Consider the following 9,989-nt stretch of genomic DNA (forward strand, 5'->3'; position numbering starts at 1 on the left):
CTTCCAGCAAGCTTTTCAAAAACATCCCCCCCCCCAGCTTCACTGATGTACAGTTGACACATGAAATTATCGGAGGATTTTGAGCTTTCAAATTTAAGGGAGCGTGATTGGCTTAAAGAGGAGTCTGTGATTTTCGTGTTGTGTTTATGTTACGGCTGTAAGAGCATGATGGCTTGATTAACAGGCTCTTCGGGTAGAAGTCTTCCAGTGAAAATTAGGAATCCAAAAGGGACGTCTGTTACTACTATTATTCAACCTTGTTCTGCAGATGTAAGCCACCACAGTAAGATGTGGAGCAAGAAGATGGTGAGAGATAGACACCACCATTTCTTAAGGACTCTGAAATTGGAGTTTATATCAAATATTTTATCTGATTCTCGTAGCACCTCAACAAGCTAGGTAATTATTTTATGTATTAGTATTATTTTCGTTTTTTACTTACAAAGGAATTAAAATTCACAGATCATAAGTCACTTGTTTATGTTTATCCACCAATGGTCCTCTTGGCTCCAGAGTATTATTGCTGTTGGAAAGGAGACAAAATTATGCTGGGTTCAGGAGGATCTGTTTGTCCCTCTTGAAATCCAAGAGAATTCACTGAAAAGCTACTTGAATTAAGAGATTCAGTTAAGTAACTGGATGTGGAAGGTAGTCACAGTCCTGTGTATCTGTACCAGCTACGTACCCACAAAACCAACTAGAAGATATAATTTTAAAAGATCTGTTATGAAATACCTATGACGGAACTTAACAAGAAATCTAAAAAACCTATAAGAAGAAAACTACAAATCCTTATTGAGAAACACAAAGATAAATAAATGGAGGTCCCTTCATATGATGGTCTTGGGTGGGAAAACTGATATTGTACAGACGTCAGCTTTTCTCAAGTGACGTTGCAAGTTTAATGAGATTCCCACAAGAAATCTTTGAAATATTTAATCATGTTTATTGTATCTGGAAGAATAAAAAATCAAAATATGTTGAAACATAAGAATAATTTAAAAAAAAGAATAATGTGATGGGCGATGGGAAATACCAGCTGTTATAGCACATTTTAGAACATACTATAAAGCTATAGAAATCAAAATAGAGCAGTAAGGTTGTAAGAAATGGCAAAAGGATCAGAAAAACACAAGACCAGAAACAGTCCTTATCATCTATAGGCTTCAGGATGTAAGAAATGGCAAAAGGATCAGAAAAACACAAGACCAGAAACAGTCCTTATCATCTATAAGCTTCAGTGTATGATAATAAAGATGGCATCCCAGATTACCAGATAAAGAAAGGATGGTTCAACGGGAAGGCGAGGACAATTGGCCAGCCATCTGGAGAAAAATTAAGTCAGAGCCTTTGCCTCTCACTATACATAAAATAAATTTCTGATGGAGGAAAGAGTCCATAAAAATTAAGAGAAAATCTAAATGATGACTCTCTTTTCTTTTGTTTTTACATTTTACCCTTTGATTTTGAAGTAATTTAGGACTCAAGTGAAGTTGCAAAAAGAATCCAGAATCCTTGTGTCCCCCATCACCTAGCTCTCCCTGATGACAGCCTCTTATGTAACATAGTGCATTTTCAAAACCAGGAAATTGAAATTGGTACAATACTATTAACCAATTACACAACTTACTTGGATGAGGACATATTAAACAATAAGAAATACAGCTCCATTTAAAAAATTAAGCTATTTTGGGGTATCTGGCTGGCTCAGTTGGTGGCACATGCAAACTCTTGATCTTGGGGTCATGAGTTCAAGCCCCATGTTGGACACAGAGCTTACGTAAAAAGAATGAAAATCTTTTGTATATTAAAAAGTCATAAAAAATAGAAAGGCAAATAACAAAGTGAGAAAAGTCTCGCAACAAGTAGGGCGGATGGATAGTTAATTACCATACGTTGTGATGATGGCTTCCAAATTAATAAGAAAAATACTAACCTTTACCTAGAAACTTGGACAAAGGGAATGTGTAGACAATTCACATAAAACAAAATGTAGATGCTTAATAACTACGTGAAACAGATTTATCTTCCCCAGATACCAAAGGAACCTGTGTTAACATCTTAAAATGCCATTTCTCATGTAGCAAATTAGCACATATTTTAAAAATATAATCACACTTAGGTAAGATATATACTCTGATACACTGCTTGGGAAGTGTGAATTGTGTATGTAATTTCTGGAAAACAAATTTCAATGTGTATCAAGAGCCCTAATAGTGTTTACATCTGTTGATACTTTGTAGCTCTTCCAAGCATCTCTCCCCAGGCAGTGATCAGAAGCATTACTGAAGACTTTGATGAAGACGGTTCATCAAAGTGGGGTGAAGCTGAACTAGCCAGCAGTAAGAGGATGGTAAAATGACTTCTGTCCCCTCCATATAATGGAATACAACATTGCCACAAATAAACATTTTTCATAGATTTTTTTTAATGGTACAGAAAACTGTTAATGGGAAACCGGAGATACAAGATAATGAATGATGTACACATATCCCAATATTAAAGTGTGTGTGTGTGTGTGTGTGTGTGTGTAATTTCTGTACCGATACCCATATCTCTGGAAGAAAATATACCACCATGTTAATAACAGTGATCTCTGAGCAGTGGGATGCTTTTCTCTATTTCCCTGATCCCTTTTTAAAAATAATGAGCACCTATCACTTTTATATTATTATTTTTCAATGGCTTTATTGAAGTATAATTTACTTAACCACAAAATACACCCTACCTTTATATTATTTTACATGATTATATATTTGTCCACTTAAAACAAATGTGTACTTAGAAAATTGAACATTATTTAAAACAAAAAACAAGTCTGGACTGTATCAGTTAGGATTCTACCGAAGAAACATAAAAAAATACACCAGTATGTATGTGTATATATGTATATTTTATGTGTATGTATCAACACCTTTGAATTTTACACTTTACATGGGTGAATTGTATGGTATGTAAATTACATCTTAATTGTATCTTTTTTTAAATTAAAAAAAAATTTTTTAAGTAGCCTCCACGCCTAGGATGGAGCCCAATGCAGAGCTTGAACTCATGACCCTGAGATCAAGACCCGAACTGAGATCAAGAGTCAGACGCTTAACCGACTGAGCCACCCAGGTGCCCCTGAATTGTATTGTAATACCAAAAATTTCTTGACTCTGCCTCACAAGGTGTGTGACCTGGAAGAGGGACCCCCCCCCCCGCCTCTGCCTCAGTTTCCTTATTTGATGATTGTGATAGCGGGGATCTCATGAGCTTGTTGTGTATCAATGAGGGGAATTACGTAACCGGTTAGCACAGTGCTTGATACACATGGAGCCCTTGGTGAATAGTAACAACATGGAACATTCGCCGAGGTTGGCGGACTACCGTGCTCCTCCATGACGTCGGTGGTCCTCCAAGCACCAGCATGCCGTGGAGTGGAGGAGATGGGGCACAGCGAAGGCCAAGCCAGACCAGAAACAGTCTGGTCTGCTGAGGGATGGGCAGAGCCTGGAAGCCAGGTAGTCCTGAGGCTGGAGTTCAGGTTCCGAACTATAAGGCAATTCTGGCTTCTGTGTTGTTTTGCCTTTATGTTTGTATGGATTTTTTTTGATTACTCTGACCTGCTTTGCCTGCACAGCCTGAGGCTAAACTTCATCCAACTACCACCTCCTTCCAAATTGCTTCTGTCCTTTTCACTTGCTTAGAATACTTTCCAAGGTATAAGATGCCCCCGGAGAAAGGCTGCCTAAGACCTGGCAAGCGCCCCACACTCGGTGGACAGGGTCAGGCCTTGGGGAAGAAGGCTCAGCATCTGCTCAGCCCCCTCCTCGCTTGTAGAGACCTCTCAGCCTCGGCCTTGCCATAGAAAACGTGCAGATGATGATAATACTTACTTGCCACGGGATGTTGAGAGGTTTGCTTACAAGCCCTGAAAGGCCCCAAACCATGGAGTTGTGTTGTCCCAGGACCCCCGTTGGCAGGGAGATGGCAGTCGTGGGGCTGGCCCACACCCAGCGAGCTTGAGAGCTTTCTGTGCTGAGGCAGCAAGTACAGCTGCTAAAAATAAAAGTCACGTCTAGCAGGGCCGTGGGCTGGCCCAGAAAGCAGGGCTCACCCCAGGCAGATGGGAGTGGGGGAGGAGGGCGCCGGGACACCCACCCACCACCAGCACCCTCGCCCGCAGTGTGTGTGTGGGGGGCTGATCCTTTTACCCAGCGCAAGGCCCCCATCCCCACCAAGGGGGGGCGCTGCTCCTTCCAGCCAAGGCAATGAGCAAAGTCCTCTAGTGCTGACCCACAGTGATGCAATGTGAGCTACATATTTTCCCAAAGTTTCTAATACGGACATTAAAAAAAAACAACAGGAAAAATGAATTGTAATAATAGATTTAATCTAATAGGATGAAATGTTGATCATTTCAACATGTTCTCAATATAAAGAAGAGTAATGAAATAAATTAAATTCTCCTTTTTGTACTAAGTCTGGCAAGTGTGTGTGTTTTAGACTTGAGGCTCATCTCAATTTGGAGCGGCCACATTTCAAGCCCTGTATTAGCTCTGACTGCAGGTGTGACACATTTTCACAGTATCAGTGGCTCAGAATAGCACACATTTACCATCTTACCATTCTGGACGCTTGAAGTCTTGAAATGAGGCTTATGGGGCTAAAATCAAGGCGTCGGCAGGGTTGTGTTCGTCCTGGAGACTCCAGGGGAGAATTCCCTCCTTGGATTTTCCAGCTGCTGGGGGCCTGCTTTTCCACCTGCATTCCATCCATCCCCCATCTTCAAAGTGCATCATTCCAACCCCCTGCTCCCATGGGTACATCTCTCCCCCTGCTTTGGCTGTCACTTTGCCTTCCTGGACTCGGACCCTCTTGACTCCCCACTTATGAGGACCCTTGCGATGATACTCAGCCCAGCCAAATGATCCAGGAGAACCTCCCTGTCCCAAGATCCTTCACCACATCTGCGAAGTCCCTCTGCCGTGGAAGGTGGCATCTGCAGAGGTTTGGGGATCAGGATGTGGACGCGGTGACTAACGGAGCGGACAGCGCAGCTCCAGGGAATCAAGGTGAAAAGTCTGGTGAGATCTCCTAGCTTCACAGGGCAGCCCTGCCCCCAACACGTGGTGGGAACTTGGGCAAGTCGTTTCACATCCCTGCTTGACTGTACTTTCCTTGTGCATGAAATGGGGTTGATAATGATCCATGCCTGACAAAATGCAACGAGCTAGCAGGCATGTAAGTGCTTATTTAAATGTAAGGAGGGCAGACTGGAGGTTGTTGCTGCCCCGTGGTGGGAGACCTCACTGCTGGGAGGGTCCTCAGAGGCCATTGGTTCAGCAGCCTCGTTTTACACATGGGTAAACTGAGGCCCAGAGCTGGAAGAGGCTTGCTAAAGGTTCCCAGTGAGTTGGTAGCTGAGCCAGGGAGGGGATCCAGTGGGAACTTCCCATCCATGTCACACTGCCCATCCCCTATGAGCCCCAGTCTCCTCGCCTATAACATGCAAATAGTGGGGCACCTGGGTGGCTCAGTTGGTTAAGAATCTGACTCTTGATCTCAGCTTTGGTCTTGATCTCAGGGTTGTGAGTTCAAGTTACGAGTTAGGCTCCACGCTGGGTGTGGCGCCTACTTAAAAAAATAAAAATAAATAAAATGCAAACAGTAATGGCATATTTTCAGGGCCGTTGTGAAGATCAAAGGATGTCTCAGGTTTGAACAAGCTCAGGAACAGAGGGTTGTGTGAAGGAAGGTCTCGATGACACCTGGGCACAGGCATTAAGTATTTATCCAGGGCAAAGGCAGCTGAACCCCCTGTCTCCCTAGCTTGCAGTGCACTGGAAAGATACCTCAGAGGACCTCAGGGGGCCTGCTGAGCGTCCTCACAAGCTCTTCCTGTCTTTCTGTCTATCCCTTCTCCCCCCTTCTAGAACCAAGTCTCAGGAGCAGCAGGAAGCTGGCTTTCTCCTTGTTGACAAGGGGCCTGCAGCCCTTTCCCGGAATGTGACCTCCCCAAGGCTTGGCCCTCACCTAGCTCAGCCCCTCCTGTGGGGGCTGTGTTTTGGTTGGGGGGAGAGGACCAGTCAAGTGCTCTTTGAGGCCGAGAGGGTGGAGGAGACTGAACCTGGGGCTCCTGTTCTGACCCCTCCTGCTGTTGGCTGGGGCTTAGACCAGAGGTGCTCGCCTTCTGGGGCACCCTTCCCTGTCTTTACAGGGGCCAAGAGATAGCCTGTTCCTGAGCCAAACTCTCCCCTGCACCAGGAGGCAGGGCCAGCCAGCTGGTGGGAGCCAGCATGAGAGGCAGGGGTGGAAGAGGAACCCCAGGGTGGCTGCGGCCTGTGTCAGCTTCTCCCCTCCCTCCCAGCGTTCTGGCTCCATCTCGAACCCTGGGCCGGGCAGGGCTGTCCTTCGGAGCTGCAGGGAGACCCCTGGGCCGGAAGGAGTGGCGGCCGGCATCGGTGGTAAGACTCTGAAAACAGGCATGCTCCGGGTGTTAACCTAACCTGCTAGCTCGGCAGCTTCCATGCTGGGGGGAGGGCTTGCTTCATCCCACAACACCCCCACGAGGTAGGGATTTATTATCACCATTTCACACGTAGGGAAACTGAGGCATGGAGCGGTTAAATAACTTGCCCAAGGATACCCAGCTGACCGAGATGACAGAGCCAGGACTTCAACAGGACTGCTGGACTCCAACACATGTACTCCTGACCAAATGCAAGTGTGAGGCTTGGGGTGTGAGTCTTAAGTGGTCTGCACTCCTTGACCCATCACGAGGGAATCCAGCTCATGTGCTGTGGGGATGCCCTGACCATGGCCCTGTGAGGGCAGACAGGGCCAGATCCTTAGGTCCTCAAGAAGCAGGGGCCAGGGCCTCGAAAAGCTATCACCGAAGATTCCCATGGGAAGGGGGCCTCTCTCAGTCAGACTCTTTGTGCCCAGAATCCAACCTGATCAGAGCTGGAGGCCTGTATCCATCACCACCTACCTGTCCACCGTGCAGATGGGAAAATGGGCTCAGAGATGGCAGGTGCCTGGCCCAAGATCCCGCAGCAAGAGTGTGGAGTCCTGGGGAGGCTGGACACTGGACATTCCGCTGGTCCTGGGGGTTCTAAGAGACCTCATTGCACTCACCCGGCCCCACCAGACATCCGTGGGAGGACAGTAGCAGCGGAAAAGAGCTTTCTCAACCGCTGTCCCAGATGCTTGAGTCCCAGGCGGATTCCACCCCACTGCTGGCCCTGGGATTTCTTGACAGATGGAGCTGTGCTTGGGAGTGGGAGTGGGGATAGACATCAGTTGTTTCCATAAAGAGAATCTTCAGTATTGATACCAACAAGTTACTGGGTGCAGGAGGAAGGGCTGGGCGTTGTGGCAGAAGACCCAGGTCCCAGGCAGGCTCTGCCTCTTGGCAGCTGGGTGCCCCCGAGTGAGTCACTTTTCTCCTCTGAGCTCCTTTTCACTTGTACAAAGAGAACGGAGACTTCGCGGCTAGAAGGGAGCCCACTGTCCCAGGGCGAGGTGACAGGGTCCGCAGGGCAGGCAGGGAGGGCCGAGGGCCGAGCTGACCTCCTCCACAAGAGAGGAACCACCGGCCGCCACCCCGAGCCACCAACCTGCTGAGTGACCTTGACCTCCTGCTTGCACGGCAGTCAGCCCTAACAGCTACGACATCAGCACCATACACCGCAGGTTTTCTGAGGAGGAAGATGCCATGAGATGGGTGGGGATTGAGGAAAGGACCCGAGAAGGAAGAAAGTCCTGGCCCAGATGAGTGTAATAGCCCAGCCCCCTCTGGAATGGCCCCCCAAGCTCTGGACCACATGAATTTGTGTTGCTTAACACACACATGTCCCCGATGTGGAGGTGGCAAGTGAGGTCCAGCTCCTGGCAAAGGGTCACTGACATACCAGCGGCCCCCCGGCCCCTGACTTCATCCTTCTCCTTCCCGTGGCCTGACAATTCCACCCTTGTGGTGCCGCAGGGTGGGGGGGTTGCCCCTGGAGAAGAAAGGCTGGCAGCCGGTCCAGAAGACCCATCACTTCTCATTTGTCTGACCCTCTCCCACTTCCCCAAAGCACTGGAGAGGACGTGACAATGGGCAAAGCCTCTGGTTGCGGGGGCAGAGATCTGCCTATTGGTTGTGTGACCTTGAGGAAGTTGCCTGGCCCCTCTGAACTTGTATCTCCATCTGTAAAGTGAAGAAAAGGATACTTCCTCCCAGGCCAGTTATGAGTATTAAGCGTGGTGCTTGCAAGTAAAGCAAGCAGGTGCTCAATAAGTGACAGCTCTCATCATTTTGTCAGGGCTGTTTAAAAAATCAATTTGCAGTCTGTGCAGAACTAAAACTGGATCTCACCTTGCGGTGCCATTTCCACAACATTATGCAGATCAAGTCACTGGACTGAAGGGTTTGGAGCTTGAATAGACTGATCTGGGTTCAAGTTCTGGCTCCTGGCCCTTGTGTGACCTTGGGGGTGTGGTTTTTACTCCTCAGAGCTTGGCTTTCCTTGTCTATCACCCCGGGGAAGATCATCACCATGCTTCCTCGTGGGGTTTCCGCAAGGTCCTGAAGGGCTACATGCAGCCAGGCATTTCATGGCTGTTGGGGATCCTTGTTTCTATTATTATTTGACCGGAGACCCCACAGTGCCCAAAGCCAGTGGTTTCTGCGACCCTGACACCCTTGCCACAACAGTGGGGTTGTTAGAACCCACGGGGCAGAGATGGAAACCGAGGCTTAGCCAGTCTCTGCTCTCGAGGTCAGCAGGGAAGCAGGGGGAAGTAGGGGAGAGCATGCCCTGTTTGCTCTGCTGGGGTTCAGCTGTTGAAGGCAGAGGATGGTTCACTCTCCCCCGGCCCAGGCTGCGGGCATGGTGTCCTGTCCACCAGCTTTGGGACCTGTTGTCTCTTCCAGACCCACAAAGAAAATCCTCTCCTGGGATCTCCCCGAACCCTGCCGGGCACCGGATGCAGGACAGAGAAGAGTCTAGACCTTTGGTGGGGGCTCACCCCTCAGGAGGAATGCAACCTCATGTGGGTCACTCCCCTTGTCTGTGGCTGTTTCTCCATCTGAGTGCGAATCACACCAGAAGTGTGAGTCCCTATCCCACCACTTATCTGGAGTGGCCTTGAGTGAGCTACTTGCTTTCCCTTAGTTTCTGTGCCTTTGCCTACAAAAAGAGGCAAAATGTTATGATGGGATGTCCATGAAAACAGGAGAGCGTAAAGCTGTAATTGGTATGATTTTCATCGCATTTTAAAAAGTCTATGCGTGTGGGGGCGCCTTGGTGGCTCAGTCGGTTAAGCAGCCAACTCTTGATTTCGGCTCAGGTCGTGATCTCAGGGCTGTGGGATGGAGCCCCGAGTTGGGCTCTGCGCTGGGCGTGGACCCTTACGGTTCCCTCTCTCCCTCTCGCTCTGCACCTTCCCACTCACGTGCTCTCTCTCAAAACAAACAAAAAAAGTCTATGTGTATGTTTGTATCCACTGTTTCAAAAAGACAAAGAAAATTTACTAAGATGTCCCTAGTCCCTCTGGACACTGGGCTCATGGGTGGCTTATTTCTTCCTATATTGTACTTTTCTTCCCCCTGATTTTTCTACAATGTGTCTCTCACAGTAAGCACCCAGCAACGAGAGGCATAAAAAGCGGCTGTGGGTACCGCTCAGGGCTGTCAGAGAATCACAACGAGGCGCCTGTGGGCAGACGTGCTGGGTGCTGACCACGCTCACCCTCTCCTCCCAGGGGCGGTCGGGGTTGGCATGGGGGGGGCGGTGGTGGCTGCAGGGCTGGCCCTCTGTGGGCGGCAGAGGGACCCGCTGCCTCCCGAGGCCTCCGTGAGGACGTGACCTCAATACACCAGCAGACACAGACTTCAGCCAAAAGGAAGCTTGAAGGGGAAGGAAAATAACAAACTTCTAACTCCAGCTGTCTGCCCTGCTCCCACCTCACCGTGGGCGAGGCACCTGGCTTCTTTGGCCTTAGCTTCCCGGTCCTTA

Source organism: Leptonychotes weddellii, chromosome 14, assembly GCF_054177405.1.
Source record: "Leptonychotes weddellii isolate Sample4059 chromosome 14, ASM5417740v2, whole genome shotgun sequence".
Taxonomy (NCBI): domain Eukaryota; kingdom Metazoa; phylum Chordata; class Mammalia; order Carnivora; family Phocidae; genus Leptonychotes; species Leptonychotes weddellii.